Source organism: Cucumis melo, chromosome 5, assembly GCF_025177605.1.
Source record: "Cucumis melo cultivar AY chromosome 5, USDA_Cmelo_AY_1.0, whole genome shotgun sequence".
NCBI lineage: Eukaryota > Viridiplantae > Streptophyta > Magnoliopsida > Cucurbitales > Cucurbitaceae > Cucumis > Cucumis melo.
In genome coordinates this window covers 13,761,259-13,784,266 of record NC_066861.1, presented here as the reverse complement: position 1 = coordinate 13,784,266, position 23,008 = coordinate 13,761,259, and the positions used below count along the sequence as shown (strand labels likewise).

The window sequence follows — 23,008 nt, the reverse complement described above, 5'->3', positions numbered from 1 at the left end:
TGAAATAATCAAATTCAGTGTTGTAACACATGCTACACAAATTTGTATATGATGAGAAGGTAGCAAACATGAAAGAGCATTAGAAAAATCCAAAATGAAAGGTTATTAATAGTGCATTTGGTATAACATTAACCATCTTTATAACAAAATTAGCTACTATACTTGAAGCTACCCTATTCTTATCTTCAAGAATCCACCCCAAAGAATAAATAATATCAGGTAAAGAATCCTGACAAAAATAGTGGGGTGGAAAAAAAGCAAGAAAATAAAACAAAATAACACAATAAATAAGATATGGGTATAAAACAATGTCTAAAAGCTTCCTTGCCCCAAGATCAAAAAGAAAACAAAACAAAAAATAAAAACCCAAAACAGGTCGAAAATTTGAACAAATTGAATTTCCACATCGAAGTCTCGGTCTAATAGGTATTCTTCTCCCTAGATGAGTTATGTTCTTCTCTAAATACAACTTATGAAAAATGTTTTGGTAAGCGTAGCAATCAAACTAATTAGATGCTGACAATTATAACATTCTATGATTTGCTTACTCAAGTTTGAAGCAGCACTAGTTTAATTTCTAAAGTGATGTAGAGGATTCTACAGTTTTTCACTCTACTTTTTTTTTCTCTGTATTTCCTACTCTACTACAACATCGATACAACTTCCTACCCCCAAGCGAGAAAACAATTCAACCACAAAATAAATTTTTTCAACCACTCATTAGAAATAAGAAGCATGTTTTCATACAGAAGACTACCTTAAAGGCACTTGAGACAAAATCTTGTTGGCAGGCAACCCTCTTGTACCAAAAAAGAACCACAGTACCTAAATTTGAAAATTAGGATTAAAAAAATATTCGTAATTTAGAAACCAACTATAATAATCTATAATCAATGGTTTGGTCTCCATTTCCTTTGATGGCATTGGTAAGATTATGTCCATCCTTTCAACAAGCATAACAAATTAGCTTCTTTTTCTCGATTTTTCCCCCAACAGTCTTGAATTGTCCATTATTTAGTTTTTCTCATTCTATCTTTTGACCTGCTTAGACTTGTCATCACTAGTAGAAAAATGACCTATGATGACAGTTAAATGTTGTCATTAAAAACTTTCGTGACAGTTTTTTGAGTCATTGATGCGGCAGTCATGGAAAGTATTTCATGACAGTTGTAAAAAACTATCACAAAAAGTGATTTTTCATGACATAGAATAAATGTCACGAATGAAACATTTTATGAAAGATTATAACTGTCATTATTTAGTTACGATGACGATTAATAATTATCAATTTACATTTTATAACAGAGTGTAACTGTCATTATTTATTTTCGATGACAGTTAATAATTATCATTGTTTATATTTTATGACAGCTTATAACTGTCATAGTTCACTTTTTATGACGGAGGATAACTGTCATTGTTAATATTCTATGACTGATATTAAATGTCGTTATTTATCATTTATTGACACTTTTTAACTATCATCATTTTACAGCCCTCTTTCTTATTGAATCTTGTATTTTTTGTCGCCCTGCAATTATACATACAATTACAGACTAATACAATCACATATGGAAAAACAGTGAATGCTTTTATAGGCCCAACACACTTTGTAATATTTGCTTTAATTGTCCGTACAAGTTTTGGTACGAAAAAACCTATAGATCAATGAATTGGCGTAAATATGGCTTCATTGCTCCAATGGATTGTGGCAAAACCTAATAAGATAAGTAAAGAAAAAAAATGATTCAACAAAGACAACACATTCACCCAGATAAACACATCACATTCACTTCATGATAAAAAACACATTTCAAGAAAGGTATGAAAGTCAAATTCTCATGAATAAACAAAGGTATGAAAAAAGAAGTAAAAAGGAAGAGTTTGCTTCCTTACAAGGTAAGTGCCGCAATAAGGTCAGAGTGAGTGTAACTCAGGCCTGCATTCAATTTAGTAATGTTTCCTGAAGCAATGTCAAATGACAAATCTATTCCAAGTGAGAGTCTCATTTCCAATAACATCAGCGAAGTTAACAATGGGGCTGGCAGTCAGACCAATGCCAGTGCTTCTTCCAGCATATTCATGTTGATATTGGAGTTCAACTTGAAGATCAATCTGTGCCCATACGGGTATAAATTGTTTGATAATTAGTGTTGTACGATAGATTGATAGCTTATATTTTTTATATATAGTCTATCTTATTCTAATAAATTAACCACAAGAGTAGTGAACACCTCATTTTAAGAAGACTTTCACAGAAGGTGAGGAATATTTTTGGGGGCAAGAATGGGGAATGGAGAAGTCATCCCTATCTCCACCAATTGTTAGCAAACTACAAAAGATAATCAATTTGTTTTTGTCCTAGTAGCATTACACAATTTAAGAAGTAACTACCTTGCAAATCTCTGGTTAGGAACACGAAAGCTAAAAATTGTCTTCAACCCTGGAGCAAGTTCATCAATTGTAACAATAGTGTGAACCTACAGCTTAAGCAAAAACAAACCTTTAGCTTTAAGTCTTCACACCAGCAACACCAAAAACTAGTTTTTCTAACACAATAGAAAGGAAACTATTTACACGTACCAAACACTTGGAGCATTTCAAAATACAAACTTATTGAGTGAAACTATATTTTCAAAACATATGGAAACCTTATGATATGTTTAGTCATTTAGACTTACATTGGAGTGGGTGCCAACTTTTACATCAGTTGTGATATTGTTGTTCTTTAGCTGAGTGCTTACATCTACCAAAAATATGTCACCTTTCTTAACTCCAGTGGAACTGATAGCCTAAAAAGTGAAACAAAGAGAAAGTTCAGTTACAACATAAGAGAATACAAAGACCAAAGATGTGACATACAACATCATATAAAAATCAGATAAGCAAATGATAGTTTGATAACAAATTCATAAAATTCAGTTATACATTATGTCCTAAACTAGATTATAGCATTTACCATACCTGCCTATTACTTTACTTATGAAAACGACAACGATTATAAGAAAAGCTAAATTCAATGAGAATTAAAAGAAATTAAAGTTTTGCATAAGAGGTTGCTTAGACAAACGGGAGCTTCAATGTATCAAAATTCTTATTGTTAGCTAGAAAGAGGATTTTCCTTGGGAATGCTCGCTAAGACATTTGCTTTCAGCTGAAGTTATCTAAGAAAATGGTGCACCTTATTTAACGCAATCACAAACGTCTGATTATAAAATATTAAACCGTCCAAAATAACGAAAAAAAGAATGTACATTGCAAAACCTTTTAATATTTTCAATTTTTTCTTCAACAATCTCCAACAAAAGCTACGTAACACACTTGACATGAATTCCAAGAATCCTCCTGCTCTTAATTCCTCTGCCTTAGCACTTAGTAAAATAAAGATAAAACAATATCCATATTCGGTCTGAAAATCACAATACCGACAGAAATAAATTCTTGAATCTTCAAAACAAAGATTACACCCCCTCCGACCTACCAACCAAAGAAGAAACACTAATTACATAGAAATAAGCGAGGTCAGTTGGTCCGTTGGTCCGTAGGTCGGTGAGTCGCTTAGTTTTCCATTGCAAACATTTCTCAAGAATCAAACACAAGCAACACACAAAGAAATTACAGCACAAAGAAAGAACAACTATATGTTGATTGCAATAAAGAAGCCGCCAAAACAACAAAATCGGACTGAAAATCTATAGAAAAATAATTCAGAAACTCACAACTCCACCGGCAGTGTAAGTAGTGACGGTGAATTCATGGTCGCTCTGGTAATCCTTGTAGAGAAGATCTATGAAAAAGGGAAAAAAAAGTCATTTCAACAAGTTAAAGAACAAGAAATACATAGAGAAACATAGAATGAAGAAGAAAGGAAGGAACCTCTAGCTTTCTTGCAATGTCGGAGTAAAGACTTGGACCTTTTCCCATGGTTTTTTCGGGAAGACGAGATTGATGAACAAATAATTTTCTCAAAACGGTTCAAATAAAATCTAGAATCTGCACAGACGGAAGAGGTGGCTTCTGAACGGCGGCGGCTGACGAGCCTGTGCAGACGGAAGAGGTGGTGGCTGCTTGCGAGCGACGACGAACCTGCACAGACGAAACAGAACGGCCGACAGCGGCTTGCGAGCGACCACGAACAGAACGCGCAACCACGAGCAACGAGCGACGATGAACACGAGCAACCACGAGAAACGACAAAACGACACGCAGACAGAAGAGGCGGCGGCAGCTTGCGAGCGACGATGAACACCACGCAGACGAAAGAGACTATGTCGAACAAGTTAGGGCTTTTCAATTACCGCGGCAGACAAAAGATTGGGGGAGAAAGGAGAAATTTGGGGGAAAAGGTTAAATTAAAAGTTAAGGGCTTTTTTATTAATAAGAAATGAGATAAAGAAAATATATAATTAATAAATTATTTTATTATTTATATTCAATGACATTAAAATTTGTCATAGATTTTTTATAACAGTTAAAAACTATCATAAATTCTTTAAATCCGAAAAATTTCACTTTTTCCCGCCAAAAATGCGCATTTTGACCTTTTATGATAGTTTTTTCTTCCCTCCTTTTAATTTTGGATAAAATGAATTGTCATAGTAGATACTTTTCTTGTAGTGCATTGTTAACAGCAGAATATTCAACTAAGTTAGCATTAATAGAATTTATGGAAGTGAGCTTATCTTTCAGTTTATTGACTTCTTTTGTGCACATGTGGCTGATCAACTCCTGAAGTTTCAAGTCCTTTTTGTGCTTCAGGTGATTTTGGAAGTCGTTCCATGAAGGAAGAAATTTCTTAAGTAGAATATTCACTTGGAGTATTTCACACATCTTCATTCCTTCATATAGAACATTTGCCACCAGGTTTTCGTATTCATGAATCTGATCCATAATAGGCTTGTCGTCTGTCATCTAGGACAGCAGCCACTTTCCAACAACGTACTTTTTCCATCCTGCATCATCTTCATCATACCGAGATTCCCAAATGCTCCAGATACCTTGGGCAGATTTTTGAGCCATGAACAAATCAAACATTCGATCTGACATGTGGTTAAATAGATGCCCGTAAACTATCTTGTCATCCTTTGCATACTTCTCAAGATCGACTATGCTTGGATATCTTCTTCACTTGGTTAGCAGCAACAATAGGAGGACCCTTGGCTGATTCTTGATCAAAAGATGTTGAAGCGGTGGATTGGTGGTAAGAATATAGTCGACTTCCAACTACTCGAAGAGGATTAATAATTTTTTGGACCATTGATGGTAGTTTTTTCCATTAAGCGGCTTGAGTTTGGACAGATCCAATAGAACTTTGTTGGAGCTCTTGATCGACATTGTGGATAATTGCTTTTAGAATGTTGAAAAAATATTTTAGAATGTCGAACAAGGTTAAATTGTTATGTGTGACGAACCACTGCCCTGATCGAAACAAGGAATAGAAACAAATCAAAATAATGCTCAGAACAAATTTGTAAAGATTATGGAAAAATTGGAGATTGAAGATGGACCGAAATCAGAGTGGAAATTGATTTGTTGTTGTGATTGAAATGGCAGAAAATGCTTCAATTTATAGAGAAGGGATTGAACTAAAATGCCTAAAAGGAAGGCATTCTCCAAAACGTCCCTCACGCGGCCCAAACGGCAACATTGCCGACACTGAAGAACGACCGAACTACTGGCTGAAGTTGACGCTGAATAGTGGACCAGGTGACCTGAAGTTGTAATAGGCTTAGGCCCTAGTCATTTCCAACGGCTGCTTCTGAAGATGCAATCGTTGATTCTCTTTCAGAAAATGCAGAAAAAGAAACTGTTTTTGGTAATTCAAGAGGGAAGAACTTAAGAGGACATTGTGCACCGTTTCTTTCCAAGCTTTAAAAAAGTTTTAGCTTGATGCATAAAGTGAATGTTTGTGATGTGTTTTATATCTATACAGCCATACTATGGATGAATAGTTTGTTATCAATTTTTTTGTTGCTAGCTTAGCTGATGTTTTCAGCCACACTGGACTGAGACATTGAGTTTATTCTTTTGACAATTGCAAAACCCTCGAGCTTTTGGTTCATTTGTTTTGTATTGGAAGTTCTTTATGACAAGTTTGTAGGCATAGTAGTAGTTTTATGTAATGTATACATATTTCAGACATTAAAACCAATGTTCTTTTTAGTTTCTATTATTTATTGGTATAATGAAAATTGTTGAATTTGTTCATATTGTCTATTATTTTCATCTGAAGTTCTTAGATCTACAAGCATATGCAATGCTTGCTCTATTTAGTTTAATGATCATTGATGCAAATTTATTGGTCAGACCCCACAACTCTCTCTATAAGTGGGATAATCAATGTAAAGCTTTCCTAACTCTCAAATAAATAAACTTTTCAGCCAAGCAAATCTTCAACTTCTTTTCACCGTTGTAGAAATTGCACCATCAGATATTGTTCGTTCCAATTGTACTATTGCTTTAGGAGATTTGGCAGTTTGTTTCCCTAATCTCTTGGAGCCATGGACCGAGAATATGTATACAAGGTTGAAGGATCCTTCAAATTCTGTTAGGAAGAATGTTGTATTGGAGCTATCTCATCTCATTTTCAACGATATTATGAAGGCTTGATTGATGCAATAATGGTAGTTTGCCTTACTCAACTTGTTTTATCATATTTGAAAGATACTAATTTGATATTTGTCCTTGGGTAAAAGGTTATGTAAATGAAATGACTCTACATTTAGAAGATGAGGATGAGAGAATATCAAATCTGGCCAAACTGTTCTTTCACGAGTTGTTTAAGAATGGTATTGCTTATAACACAACGATTTTTTTAGCCATGCTCACATTCTTTTCGCTACATGAACTAGATTTTGCTCATACCAATTTCTTATTCTAATTCCCTTGTCTACATAAGCAAATCCAGTATACAATCTATTACTAGATACATTAGGAAAGCTTTGTAATCAAAATCTACAGAGAGAGACCTTTTGCAACATTTATGCAATTCTTGATTGGGCTCCATCAAGAGCGTATGAAAATTTAATCGAGAGAATCTAACTAACATATTTCTAAAACTAACTACTTATTATGTTTTGTCGAAAAACTATGCAAAATAAATTTAGGGAAGTTTCAGGTGTTAATTTTCGACTTATATCTACATGCATGTTTTTCAATTTATAATTTTCCACTATAAAATTAAAAAGTTTATTTTTGTACTTGCCTATATGCTCTCTTGGTGTGACTTCTAATATGGATTTATTATTAATACCCAATACTTCATTATTGTTGAAGTATTTTTTAATTTGTTTAGTTGCACTTAAGCTAGTCCTTTTAGTTATAGTAATAGTGGAGTAAGTTTTTTGTCAGTCACATACTATTCACTTCTGACAAAAAGAGAAATATTGTTGAAGATTTCACTTTATAATTTTGTGATGCATTATGTATTTAAGATGTTTCGTTGGTAAATAAAGCAATCGTTGGAAAATATATTTCATATAGAAAGTCAATGGATTAAAGATACTTTTACAAGTCATTTCAAGCTCACTCTGAGTAGAAGTGAGGAATGAGTATAAGTTAGGAATTGATGAGAGATGAATTGGAATGAGATCACTCAAGATATATGAAGAGCTTGCTAGAAAATAGCAATCTTGCAAGAAAAAGAAAAGTAGAGAGTGAAGAAAGGTTGCAATGCACTAAGTTGTGCATCCCTTTTGGATTCTTCTTGCTCGTGATTGCACAACTACAATCTGGTGCACAAGGAAGCAAGAATCTTTGCAAATATAAAACAATGCACGTGGAGTTGGGATATAATCTTGGGAGTAAAGAAATAAATTTGGAACAATCTAGGATTGCGAGTTTTGCTAGAATGCCGGAAAAAAATATTGGTTCAGTTTATTTAATTATGAATACAAAGAACTTTTTTTATATCGTCGTTTAATCAACTATACCCGTCAAGAAACAAACAACTATAACTACAATTTTTATATCCTTGAAAATTTGAAAGGTTTAGACAAATGGATTATCATTTCTTGAACTATCATGCCTGCAGCTTGTGGACTGCATTCTACCATCTTAGAAATAAACCATCCCTTTTAAAGTTTTAATTCTTCTCTGTTTAACCAATCACAATTGACTATATTTTCTTGTTTTGTTATCCATTTTGCAATCTTAGACAATTGAAATATATTTCATATTGCCTTTCTCAGCTCGACTTCACCGAAAAGGGAATGACAAAAAAGTTGATAGATTTTCATTCAAGTTATGCGAACAGGTTGTTTCGAGGACTCTGTAATGGAACATTTCAAAAGCATCATAAACAAGGTACAAGCTTATTGGCTAGAACTCGCACATCCCCCTAACCTTAGAATTGGAAAGTTCTCATGTCTTCTTCAAGTTGTGCATCGAAGAATTGGAATAAAAACTTCACAATGCTCATACGGAAAGGAAGGAGCAGGAAGTTACTGCTAGAAATGCCAAGATTCATCAGCAGAGAATTGATAGTATCAAGTTACCTTTGTGGCAGTGAAAAATAAAGATCCTCCAAGGTCGTCTGAAATCACTAAAGGTTGGTTTAAGCCACCAACTCATTTCTATTGTTCTTGTATTTTCTAATTTCTAAGTAGTCTAAAACCATCTACTTTTGTTCAAATTTCTAGGTAGTCTAAAATTAAGTTAGTCTTGTGTGTGGTTTAAGTGATAGATCATTTATACCTTCGGTTATAAGGTTGTATCAAATAATAAATACTATTATCTTTGGAGATCATCATAAGTTGGTATTTTAAGCTTGAAGCTAATTTCATTTATAATATAATAAGATAATCTGTATGGTTGAATAATGTTTCAGGTTGTGCAATTACAAGGAATTGAGAAGCAATTAATGAAATCAAATATCGTTTTGTATGTGAAATATGAAGTGAGGTTGATGCTATACTTTTATTTCGTGAAGCAAAAACATGTAATTCTTGTATTATATGGAAGTATTGGATGATGTATATTTTATTGTAGAAAGTGTGGAAACGTGTGCTGATATTTTGGGTGTTGATCTTGTGCATTGCAGATGAAATAGATTATTTGTTTGCTATGGAGTAGTAGGCAATCTAGCTAGCGTGCAAACAAACTATTTTTATATTTTTAACAATATAATGTACGATATGATGAACATTTCCTGACATAATTCGACACAAATACTGTCGGTTTTTAACTATTTGGCGACATAAAAAATGGACAATAATGCAACAATTTAATTAAAATAAATTTGTAAAAACTAACCCAGAAGCAAGGCTTTAATGTCAGTTTTAAACTAACATTATTGGGGATCTATGATGTCAGTTTTAAATGGACATTGTTGGTCTCTTTAATGTCGGTTTTAGACGACATCAAAGCCCAACCAACATCAAAAGACTTTAATAACACTATCATAGATGTCGGTTTCCAACCGACATTAAAGCCTAGTTCTATACTTGTGGTTTTATGTAATTTTCGACAAAAACTTAACTAAAACAACATTTTTCACCAACAACATTCAACCAAAAGTTCCAAAGCAACATTTTTCAACTAAAACGTACACAACAATACATTCATCGATAAAATGAATACTAAAATTACTAGACATAGAAAAACATACATATTATCTAGGCCAACTTCTACGATCAACGATTAATAAAAAACATACAAATTCTAGAATTCAATAAAAGAATTTTTAGGGCAACTTCTACAATCAACAATTAATCGAACAAATCTCAAAATAAAGTTTGCAATTCACCAAAGAAAGTCTCAAAACAAAGTAATTTTAGGAAAATTTCAAAGAACAAAAAGTTTTAAGGAAAAATTAAAAATATACCTAAATAAGTTCAAAGAACAAAGGCAGGCGGCGACAACTGCGACTGTATAGTACAGGAATGATAGGACAAGGCAAGCGGGGAGCGACAGTGGTGGTCAGGGTTTCTGATTTGGGCAGCGTCGAGGCAGCGGCGTGCTTCGCTTTTCTCCTTCTTCTCTTTTGTTCATAGTTGTTATGTAGAACATATCGAGATTTTTAAAGGGGAACTCTTGACGAATACATGATTCCCGTCGCAAGATACACCATCATTATTTAAATTTGTTCATTTCTGCCAATAACGTCCATATGTACATGATTCCCGTCGAGAGATGTAAGGGTACTCCCAACGCAGTGACCAATGGCATCGGAAGTGGGCGTCTAATGATGACACATAACGTTATGCGTCGGGAGATATACTCTATATTGATGCACCTTTTAATGTGTCGGGACATATCCTATTTCCCAACGCCCTTTCTCAAGATAGTATAAATAGGTGTCGGGATATATAGGCGGAATTTCTTATACTGTTTGAACCTTTTTAAAAGTTCAAGGGCATTCTGAAAAATTTTGAGATTAAGGGTTAAATCAAGTGATCTATTAATCTATCAATGAAAATAAATTAATTATTGGTATTGGTTTTATTTCAATAAAATTTTTAGGATAGACAATTTCTGTTATTATTAGGATTGCAAATTAATTCTATATATTTTGTACAATTTAAAGGGGTTTTTTAAAAATAGAAAAAATTGATGAACTCCATCCGCGAAACAAAACTACTAAAAGATAAAATTTATTACACTTGATTTTTCTATGAAGTATAAATATTTTGTCAAATATTCTATTTTTCACAATTTTCCTTTTTTTTAGTAGCATGTACAAATATAGTATATTGGCATACCGCTAGATATAATAAAATTTAGATCAAACTCATCATCAGTACTAAACTATATCATTAATAGAAGCCTATCAACGATAAAATATATATGGATCTTTTAAAAAATATAACAAAGCGACAAAATATTTATACAATATAAAACAATTTCAAAAATGAAAAAAGCTCACAGGCCCATGATGGAAAATACCAAAAATGCCCTGTCAACAATGCCGTCAACAACGCGTGTAATATATTTGGTAACTATCATTTAGATTTTGGTAGCCAAGTCTAAACGAATTTTTTTTCAAGATTTTTTTTGTATACAATCGTTTAGATTTGGCTAAACGATTTTTTTTTCAAGATTCTTTTGGTACACGATCCTTAAATTTGGCTACGCGATCGTTTAGATTTGGCTACACGATCGTTTATTTATTTTGTACACGATCGTTTAATTTTGGTTACGCGATCGTTTATTTTTTTTTTATACAATCGTTTAGATTTGGCTACACGATCGTTTATTTTTTTGTATACAGTCGTTTAAATTTGGCTACCCAAATCTAGAAGATTTTTTAAGACTCTTTGTTACACAACCGTTTAGATTTGACTATTTTTTTATACGATCGTTTAGATTTGGCTACTAAATCTAAACACGTTTTATTCTAGAGACCTTTTATATTTAGTACACGATGTTATGAACAATCATATAATAGTTTGAAAAAATTAAAAAAAAAATAGATCTTTTATATTTGGTACACGATCTTGAACCAAATAATAGGTTGAAAAAAAAGAAGAGGAAGAGAAGAAAGACGATGGAACGAAAAAAAATCGCATAAGAGAAGAAGGTAGAACCTGTAATATTAAAAAAAAAATGACTACTTTCATGGATTTTTTTATTTTGTTACCCGAGCTGTAAATATTTTAACCGTTTGTTATATTTATGAAAATTTTCCTAAAATCCATCACTAAATTTTTTTTTTAAATGTTGATATACAAAAATTATTAACTTTAAGTGTTAATATTGTAAAGATTTTAAATTATTTTTATGAAGATTATTCTCAAGGTAAAATATATTGAACAATGATTTAGATAGTGATATAAAGAAGATCATGAGAATGAAGGTTTAATTACTTTTATTAGGGCTCAATTTAAAAAAAGGAAAAAACATTTAGAACCAGAAAATGAGTGTATATAGGTTTGTTGATTATATTTTGTAAAGGTGGGATCCTCTCAAACGTTTAGAACAAACAAATAAACGATGATTTGAACAGCTTCCAACCAAAAGTTAGATAATCATTGAACAAAAGTATACTCCTTTTGTAACTTAACCTTTCATTTAATTTTTGTTAGAATGTAGTACGTTTTTTTACGAGAGTTCGAATACAAGGCGCTCCAAAAATAAGCTCATTGGGTTTTCTATAATTGTATATATGTAGTTATTTATGATTTTAAGTCTAGGTTTACAGAAGTACATATATAAACTCTTTCATCTAATGACGTTGTATTGTATTATTATGAAAACATTAACACACCGTTAGTGAATCAAGTATTTCTGTGTGACAATTTTTACGCTTTTCTATTGCTTAATTACTGATTTCGTAACAATTTATATCATTAATCTTTCTTTCTTTTCTTTTTTTTTTTTTTTTTTTGATTGTGTAACCAAAATACGTTAATTTCATATTCAACCAAGAGTTAACAAAAGAAGAAAAATATTTTTATAGTGATCAAATTCAAACCATAAACCTTTTAAATCGCTAAAACATGTATATATATATATAAATTGAGTTGGGCTCGTTTCGATGAATCAAAATTACATAAAAAAAACGTTAAAACACACCATCACCGCATAAGTAAAATATAAACAGTACAATATACGAAAAGCTAAAAGTAAAACTGATTATTTATTAATAAAAATCAGAAGTTTATATAATTTCCTAACTAAATTAAAGAAAAAATAAAAATACCACCATATACGTAATTAAAAATTAAACAATGCAATGCAATTTAGGAAAAATGTCATGGATGAGCCAATGTGTCATGAACTTGTAAGTCTTTTGTGTCAAATGGACTCCATCCCAACTGATATGTTCATTAGGATTTGGGCAAGCTTCAACTCCAGCCACTCCACACATTTGCATAAGGTTAAAGTTGTAATCTCCTCCAATCCCACAGCATGATTTTTGCAAAGAATCTTCATCAAATCCTGTTTATATATATATATATATATACATAAGTTATTAAGTAGAAAAATTAAATTAGAATTAGTTTGAGAAATGTTGTAATTAAGAGTATATCGAGAGAAAATTACGTACCTAGAACCAAAGCATGACGAATAATCCATAGAAATGCATTGTAATAATCACCATATACGATAACGGTATGTGGATTCTCTTTTTTGAGTACTTCAATGGTTTGCTTGATTTGATCGTTATGATAGGTTGCGAAACCATTCAAATCCTTTAAACAATGAAGCTCGTCGTAAGCAGATGTGTCATTTGTATGGAATCCAGTAAGATAGATAGGGAAGCATCCAATGGGAAAGTTTCCAGGTACAACAACTCGAGTAGCACCGTAGCTTATTACTTTCTACCATTGTTACAAGCAAAAGAAAGGTAATTAAGTAAATAATCATGGGATGTGATCTATTATTGTTAGACAAAATTAAAATTAAAATTACCTCAACGGCACTCTTAATGGTTTGAACGACGTCTGGTACCATGTCTTTGGCCTCTTGAATAGTTTTGCCTTGGAATAATGCATAGTTATAGTCATTGCCACCAATCTCACCCACAAAGAACAAAGCACTCCTTAATTTCTCGTTGCAATCTACACAGTAATGCATAAATATATATATGAAAACATCAAAAAGTTACATCATCGAAACATAAGATCTTAGTATATATAAAATGTAAGTAGCTAGTACGGTAATTGATTAGTCACCTCTTTGATTGTGACAAATAGAGTTGAAATGAGAGAACATCCATTCGAGTTGATGGTCGAGAGAAGAGTTGGTAACTGGAGATAAAATTTTGTATTTTGTAGAAAGATATTGAGAAGATAAAGCTGTAGAACCAGCCACTGCGAAGTTGACTCCATGATCCATCAAACCATCTTTATTCAAATATGGACTCACTAAAGGAAGTCCGGCATCTAAAGCTACAAATAAGTCAAGTCATCCTTATTATTAGTTTGCAAGATACAAAGAACACTAGTTAAAAACTTTTTAAAACATGTGTACAATATATATGGAAGGTCATGCCTTACCAAAGAAATCAAGCATAAGTAGACCGTTGGAGCATCGACCGGTGGGATTGTTGAAGAAAGATTGGCCATAAGGAAGATGAGAAAAAGGAGTGTTGGGGTTTTCACGAATGAGATTTCCGGTGTCAGAAATTGAGTCGCCGAGTTGGTATATAGCGTCGAACATGAAGGCTTTAAGTGGATGAGCTTTGGATGAACCCAAAACAAGAACGAAAAGAAGAAGAAAAAGAGAGAGAGAAGATTTGGTAGACGCCCCCATTGATGACCGCTTTTTATACATTCGGTGTGTTTGAAGTTAGAAGTGATGAAGGGACAGAATGATGAGTGGTTTATTTATAGCTTCAATTATTTCTTCCCCATCCTTTTCGGATTTGTATTTTCAGTTTAATTAATTTCCTAATCCTTCAAGGAGTGGGAATTTACGAATTCTCCGATAACTTTAAAAAGTTTTTTTTTATTTTAAAAAATATAAGAAATCAACAAAATATTTACTTCCTATCAAATAATTCTAAAAACGAAAAAAACACACAAATTCACAATAGAAAATACAAAAAAATGTTCCGTCAACATCGCACCTAATATATTTTGTAATGCACGTAATATATTTGGTACACGATCGTTTAGATTTGGCTATTGCTTGGTACACGATCGTTTAGATTTTGATAGACAAATCTAAACAATTTATTCTTTCAATTCTATCATTTAATTTGGTTACACAATCGTTTAATTAATTGGGTTACACGCACACACGAGTAAGGGTGTAAGAATAACCCAAGCAACCTAACAATCTGGACTATCCAACCCATATTGTATGGGTTGGGTTGAGTTGAAAATTTTGATTTTTTTTTTTATTTTGCTGGGTTGGATCTTAGGTTGGAGGGTTGAAAATTTTGAGTCAACCCAATCCAACCAAAATTAATATATATATATATATATATATATATATATATATATATAATATTTATTATTATTATTAGGAGCTCTTGCAAATATGACAATTATAGTATCATAATTTGCAAAATTGAAGCCCAGCCCACGTTTTAAAAATACAAAATTACGAAGTTACCCTACAGTCATTTCACATTTTTTTTTTCATCCCTTCACATTTTAACTTTCCATCTTTTCCAAAATTTAGGGTAATTACTGATACCAATATATACGGTGATACACTAATATATACCGTTGATACACCTGATTTGGTTTGCTAATGTACTGCCCATACACTTTTTTTACTCTATAATACTTCACTAATACATATTATTAGTTTGAAACACTTGATATGTTGTTGATATACTTGTTCAATTGTTGATACACTCAATCAATTAAATACACTTGATGCACTAAGAATGATACACTTTATATAACGTTGAAACACTTGTTATTGTTTTCTGATACACTTGATAGATTTAATACACTTAATTACTTGCTAAACTTCATTGATACATATTATTAGTTTGATACACTTGATATGTTGTTGATACACTTGCTAAACTGTTGATACACTTGCTAAATTGTTAATACACTTAATCAACTCAATCAATTAAATACATCGGATGCACTAAGCATGATACACTTTATGTATTGTCGATACAGTTGTTATAGTATGTTTACAATCTTAAAAACATGTTGAACATCATTATTGCCTATAGGCAACAAATTAAAACTGGAAGTTCAATACATGACTCGACCTAAATTTCAGTATGAATCAAGTTCACAAAAGAATCAAATGATGATATCACTCCATCAACCAAAACACAATTTGTTTTGTAATCCAAGTAGCAATGTTGCTCATCCCATTGACCACTCTAAAAAACAATTACTGCAAGTTTAACCATAAATACAATGAATTGTAACAATTTTGAAAAAATAAAAAATACGTAGTAAGTGTATTAGTCAACTAATACATATAATATAAGTACATCATACCACTGATATAAAAAACTGATGCAAATTAAAAAAATAAAAACAAAACCAAACCAAACGTAACTAAATAAAACCTAACGAATCTGTGAAGCCCATTTTGGTAAAAAAATATGAGGAACAAATAAAAGAGATGAGGAAGAACAAATCGTAGCCTTTATTTCAATAAATAATAAATATGAGCAATTCACAGAAAAAAGAAGGAAAAGATAATGAGCAAACTCCCTTACCAATTTCGGACATCAAAATACATATATAAGTATAAGAAAGAATATTAGGGCTTTAAAAAAAGGAAAGAAATACATATATAATTCTTGTTTTCCCTGGAACAAAATGAGGAGAATAGGAGAAGAAAACGAGGAGAAGATTATAAAAAAAGAAGCAAACGAAAAGGGAAAAATCTAAAAGAATGAAAAAGAAGAGAGAAGAGAAGGACAATGGAGAAGAGGGAGAAGAAGACGAGGAGAGGAGAAGTAGGCGAAGAGGAGAAATCGTGAAGAAGAACGGTGGAGAAGAAAACAGAGAATGAAGGAGAACGATAAAAGAAAGAAACCGAAGAGGAAGAGAAAAAAAAGGAGATCCAGAGAACGACAATTTTGGAATAATAAAAATTTAAAATAAAGAATATCAACAAAAATTAAAAAGTTTCTATATTTGCAAAATTGAAATGGTTAGTGTTAATATTGCTAAATTAGATTTTTATTGGGCCATCTAATACAATTTTCTTTATTATTATTTACTTAATAAAAGTTAAACAATCTAATGAGTTTCAAGAGTTGTTCTTTTTTTTTTTTTTTTTTTTTGCTTAGCTTGATCCAAAACATATTTTATTTATGCTTGGTGATTTCCATTTACAAACATTAAAATTTAGAAACGGAAAAAATAATAATAATACAACCCGACAACCTAACCCAACCCATATTTTATGTGTTGGGTTGTAAGCTTAATTTGGGTTATTCGGGTTGGCAACCCAACCAATCTGAAAATATGGGTTGGATTGAGAATGTCTTCCAACCCAACCCGTTTACACCCTTACACACGAGTAATCTTATTCTAAATGATCGATTGTTACATTTTTTTGACAAACATTACAAGAAGTCGGGCTCCTCCCAACGCATAAAAACGTCGAAAAAGGTTTAAAATATGTCAGGAACTCATTTCCCAACATCAAACGAGACGTGGAGAAGAGAGTCAGAAGAACTGCGTCAGGAGACCTATTCCCGTGTGTTACCAACACGACGTCAAGAGTGCATGTCTCCCGACGTTTGTATTTTCAACATTATTTGTGCGTCGAAAACACACAGTCTCCGATGTCTTCATTGCCAATGTTATCCGTGTGTCGGAAACAAACCATCCCTAAAGCGGCTTTGGGAGATCCGATGTCTTCATTTCCAATGTTATCTGTGTGTCAGAAACAAACCATCCCTAAAGAGACTTCGGGAAAGATTCGTTATTCCCGACATCTTTGGTGCATCGAGAAATTGTTTAAATATTTGTTTTCCTGAAATGTTTTTTATTCAATTGTAGTATTCGTTTTCGATTCTAGTACGATTTATGCAATATTAAATTCTAGAAAATAAACAATAAATTAGTAAACAATGATATAAAATATCAATATTAATTTCAATTTCAATTTCATATGTTTACGATTCCGAAAGGTACATAATACACTGACTTAAAAAATAGTAAATGTTTAAAAAAATACATAGAAACCCAAAAATTACGTACATCTCCTAATGAGCCGCGTATGCCACTCTACACCAACGGGACCTACAATGATACAAAAGTGTCTAAGTTTAGTGCATATGCATATCTTCATTGAATAATGAAATTTCAAAAACTTAATAATAGAAACATATATACGTACCGTAAGGGATCATAGTCCTCGCTGTGCCCGACTCATGTCTTCTATGAGCTTCCACATTTGTTCCACTTGTGAAACTAACATCTCTGATGTCTTTTTCTGTTCTTCAACCGCTCGTTTAGCTTCATCAAAGTCGATCCGTAATTGGAGCTCCATCGTGGATTGCAAACACAAGGTCGAGGAACTGCCAGTACTAGCCATCTTGTGGGGCTTGGGCTTGGATCCCCAACCAAGGCCTTTTGAGTAGTTTGGCCGTCTACCCAAAACAATCTCACAAATGTCGTCCCCAGAGAGTGGCTAAAAACCCTCTAAGATAGGTGGGACTAGAGTTCCAACATTTGATTCTACAACAAATTTCGAAATTAAGTTAGTAAGACACAAATAAAAAGGACATAATAAGGATAGAAGTATTGCTTGAATAACTTACATGTGCATCCTCTAATGAGTTCCAATTTGAGTTCATACGTCTCTTGCATTGACGCCTTATTTGTCTGTAATCATCGACGTGAAACTTGACAACATGTAAAAATTGGGTCACTCCCTCTCTGTACTTAATGGAAAACTTATTCCTAAGTTTCATCCAACCCTTGTCCATCGTTAAAGTCCCTAAAACATAAATAGGTTTAATTATAAGTATATTCCTCCTTTCACATTCTAAACTTACTCCCCTAAATAAGCAATAACAATCTCCCAAACTTGTCACTAAAGCTAACTTTAACCTATAGAGGCTACCATAACTACAGATACCCACCACAACCTAATTTCAATCTTTGCATACTACCTACCCCTTCCAACAACGTTACTTTACAAGCTACCCTACCACATCTTCAAACCCTTGGAAATACTAAAAAATTCAAAACTAAATTGGCACATAAAAGGCTACCATAACTGCAGGATAATCGTCCCAAATCAACAACAAATTATTTCAAAACTACTAAGAAATAAACAACTAAAATTGAACTAAAAGGTACCATAATTGCATAATAGCCAAAACGAATCTCAACCATTACATAATTTTTAAAATAATAATTGCCTTCGCCCCCTATCCCCCTCAAATTTTCAACCCTAACCCCTCAAATTTTCAATTCAACCCCTCCTCCACTCCCTTCAAAAGTTCAATTCAATCCCCCTCTCAAAATTCTAATTCAACCTCCCCTCCCCTAATTTTCAATCCACCATTTTCAAATATTCAATTAAACCCTCTTCCCCCTCTTCAAATTCAACCCACACATTCAAATTTTCAATTTCTTAACTAAATTTCTCAAATAACCCCCCCCCCCCCTCAAAATTTCAACCCACATCCAAAATTTCAATTTCAAAAACCAAAATTTATTCACAAACAATATTCTAAAACTAATTCACCATTAAAATCTTAAAACTAATTTAAAAAAACAAAAAACTAAACTATTTAAACTAACCTAACATAAATTAAAATTTAAGGGTTTAGGGTTTTAAACTTACTACCTCAAATAGGGATGAGCGGCGATAGACGACGGGAGAGGCAAGGTGGCATAATTACGGATCCGAGGGGAACGGCGGTGACAACAACGATCTCTCTTTCTCCTCTCTTTGTTTTACCGAATGATCTCCCTTTTCTCCTTCTTCATTTTGGTTTTGTGTTTCACAGAACTAAAACATCTTTTTTTATAGAAGAATTCCCAACGTAGCACGAAAACGTCGAGAGATCTTCCCTGTTCCCAATGCCATTATTGGCATCAAAAATAGTTAAAACCATTCATGACGTCATGCATGGGCCGTTGGGAATGTCTATCTGACATAATTAATGTTTAAAAATTTTTGGCAGCCCATAAATGGCATTGGGAATGGTTTTAACTATTTTCGACACATGACGAGTGATATTGGGAACATGGGTGTTTGTTTCCAATGCCATGCATGGGGCGTCGGAAGAAGTTGTATATTTTATTTGATTGCTAAACTTTCCCGATGTTTTAAACTCAAACGTTGGGAATGGATTCTTATTTTCGGATGACCCTTTTACAGCGTGGGGAAAAGGTAATAATAAAATAATGTATTCGCCTTTTCCTGACATGTGTAAAACGATGTCGGAAAAAAAAAGTTCGTCCCGACGTGTTTTCTTCTGACATCGTTTTGTGCATCAGGAACACTTTGATTTCTTGTAGTGAAATAGGGAATTAGTTTCTTTGATTTCTCCTCATTATAAAAGGAGAAGTTATTTGTCATTCAAGGTATTCTTCGAAGACGTTTTCCAAGCAGTTTGTGAAGAATCTTTGCTGAGGTAAGTTATTACCTTTTTAGATATTATATGAAGATTGTTTAATATTTTCATAGATAATTCAAGATGTATTCGAGATAAGAGATTTAAAGAAGACTAATTTGATATAGGATCAATTACTTCTACAAGGGAAGCCTGGTCATCTTCATTAGATTCAAATACACAATATATATATATCCCCTAACCGTGCATGTGATCCATAGGTATACCTCTAAATCATGCGAGTGATCTTGTAGGAACACCCCTAGTCATGCGAGTGACCCCATAGATAAGATCACAATACAAGTAGGGTAAAAAGTTAACAGACAAAGAAGTAACATCATCATAAACCTCATAAACATGACATGAATATTAATATCATAACGTCCTTAAGCATATGATTAATATATCGTGTATCATAAATATCATGAACATATCAGTCATCATCATCAACATAATATCAATCATCATCTATAGCATCACATTATGCATCTTAGCTACCATCAATACATAACCGTAAATACATGCAGCTCTTAAAAATTCAGTTCGAAGGTCTAGTAGTAGAATCTCTTATAGCGAAATTAGCTAAAGAATTAACCGCTAGCTGACAGTTAAAGATTTTCTAACGGCCCAATCTTAAGAGAAAATTCAACAACTTACTTAATAAAATTAACACTTATCTAAAGACCCAAAAATTCTTTTAAATAAACTTATCCAAAGTTAAGGTTGAAACCAATTCAACCTTGAAGGAAAAACTACATAGATTAAATCCTCCAATTAGTCAATTGAACCTTTGAGGAAAAAAAATAATCCAACTTAATTCAACTAAATCCCAAAAATCAATTTAGTTAGACAAAAATTAATATAGGATGAGCATACCTAAAACCCAATCAAAGCTTACCAATAATTTACCAAAATGGCTCAAATAGTTGTGAAAGAGACAAAAAATTAGCTCATGGCTCAATTTGAAAGGAAAATTGCTAAGGGAAAGGGATTGGACGGCCTAAGGACAGCGACTCAACTCATGAATTAAAAGCGGAAGATGACTCGAGTGAGGTCAGCTTGAACGAAGGTAGGCAGCTCGGTACCTCAAACGAATTAGGCTTTGTGCACGATAGGGAGAACTATGACGAACGAAAGTCTTGGCCGGATGCTTCAACGAATGGATCGGCTCAGGACGCACGAGGTGGAGATGGTGTTAGACGATTCGGCTCAGTGGAAGACAACGGAGAAGGTAACTTGCTTGATGGTGCTTCACAATGGCTTGCGACTTGAAGATCGCCACACAGTTGGATTGTGATGATTGGCAATGAAGCTTTCGACTGACGGCGAGATGAACGAAGAATATGTTCTTTGGCAAGGGTCGTAGCTAGGGTTGAACCAAGGAAGAAGAAAGGTTGAAGATAAAGTGCACGGAGTACGAGGTGATTTAAATATATTTAATAATAATATTATTATAGGAAACTTACATACATGTAACAAAACACAAAACTATTTACGGCTCGTGTAACAAAGCCCATAAAGTTAGTCATTTTTTAAATATTCCAGGTTTGCCCTTCCATCTTTCTTCTCTTCGTCGCGATGAAATCGTCCCTCCTGCGATTTCTTTCATTGTCTTCCTATGCAATTTCTTTCATCGTCTTTCTTCTTTTTCTCTTCTTTTTTCTACGATTTCTTTTCATCATCTTTCTTATTTTCCAATTGTTTTTTTACGTCGTTAAATCTTTCCATCATCTTTCTTCTTTTTCTCTTTCTTTCGTTGCGATTTCTTTCCATCGTCTTTCTTCTTTTTTTATTCTTTTTTATGTCGTTTAATATTTTCATCGTCTTTATTTTTTATGATTCTTTTTTACGTCGTTTAATCTTTCCATCATCTTTCTTCTTTTTTTACGTAGTTTAAATTTTGATAACCAAATCTAAACGACTGTGTATAAAAAAATAGCAAAATCTAAAAAATCGTGCATAAAAAATATTGAAAAATATTATTTAGATTGGAGTAGCCAAATGTAAACAATCGTATAAAAAAAATAAATCATCGATAGACAAATCTAAACGATCGTGTACCAAAAGAATTAAAAAAAATTATTTAGCCAAATCTAAACGATCATATAAAAAAAAATAAACGATCGTCTAGTAAAAGAATTTTAAAAAATCCTTTAGCCAAATATAAACGATCGTGTACCAAGTTTTGAAAAAAAAACATTTAGATTTGGGTCCCCAAATCTAAACGATCGTGTAACCAAATTAAACGATCGTGTAGCAAAAGAATTTTAAAAAATCGTTTCGCCAAATTTAAACAATCGTGTACCAAGTTTTGAAAAAAAATCGTTTAGATTTGGGTCCCCAAATCTAAACGATCGTGTAACCAAATTAAACGATCGTGTAGCAAAAGATTTTTAAAAATCGTTTAGCCAAATATAAACGATTGTGTACCACGTTTTGAGAAAAAAATCGTTTATAATTGGGTCTCCAAATCTAAACGATCGTATAATCAAATTAAACGATCATGTAGCATAAGAATTATAAAAAATTGTTTAGTCAAATCTAAATGATCATATACCAAGTTTTGAAACAAAAAATGGTTTAGATTTGGGTCCCCAAATCTAAACGATCAAATCTAAAGAATTGTGTAACCAAATTTAAACGTAATCAAATTAAACGATAGAATCGAAAAAATCAATTGTAGCTATATCTAAATGATCGTGTACCAAGCAATAGCCAAATATAAACGATCGCAAATATATTATGCGCCCGTTGTTGACGGCGTATTTGATGGGACATTTTTTGTATTTAAAATGGTTTATATTTATTTTATTTACACGGTCATTAATTATTGTGGAAGATAATTGATTATTCTGCAGAAAGATAAATATTGATTATGGAGTGAAGTTGTCATGGTTGGGTTAAGATAATTCATGTTGGAAGTTATAAGTAATTTTTTGGAAAAGATTTGATTGATTAAATTAATTGAGGATTTAAGTTAATTTGAGATTTTGGAGGGAAAAGTTGGTTTTGGTGGAATTAGATTTAATTGAGTTTATATATATGGATATA

At 32.6% G+C, this 23,008-nt stretch overlaps 1 pseudogene; it reads right to left on the bottom strand.

Moving 5' to 3' along the window:
* Positions 1-1,572: 1,572 nt before the first annotated feature.
* LOC103485777 (mitochondrial outer membrane protein porin of 34 kDa-like) lies at positions 1,573-4,352 on the bottom strand (annotated as a pseudogene).
* Between the last annotated feature and the right edge of the window lie 18,656 nt (positions 4,353-23,008).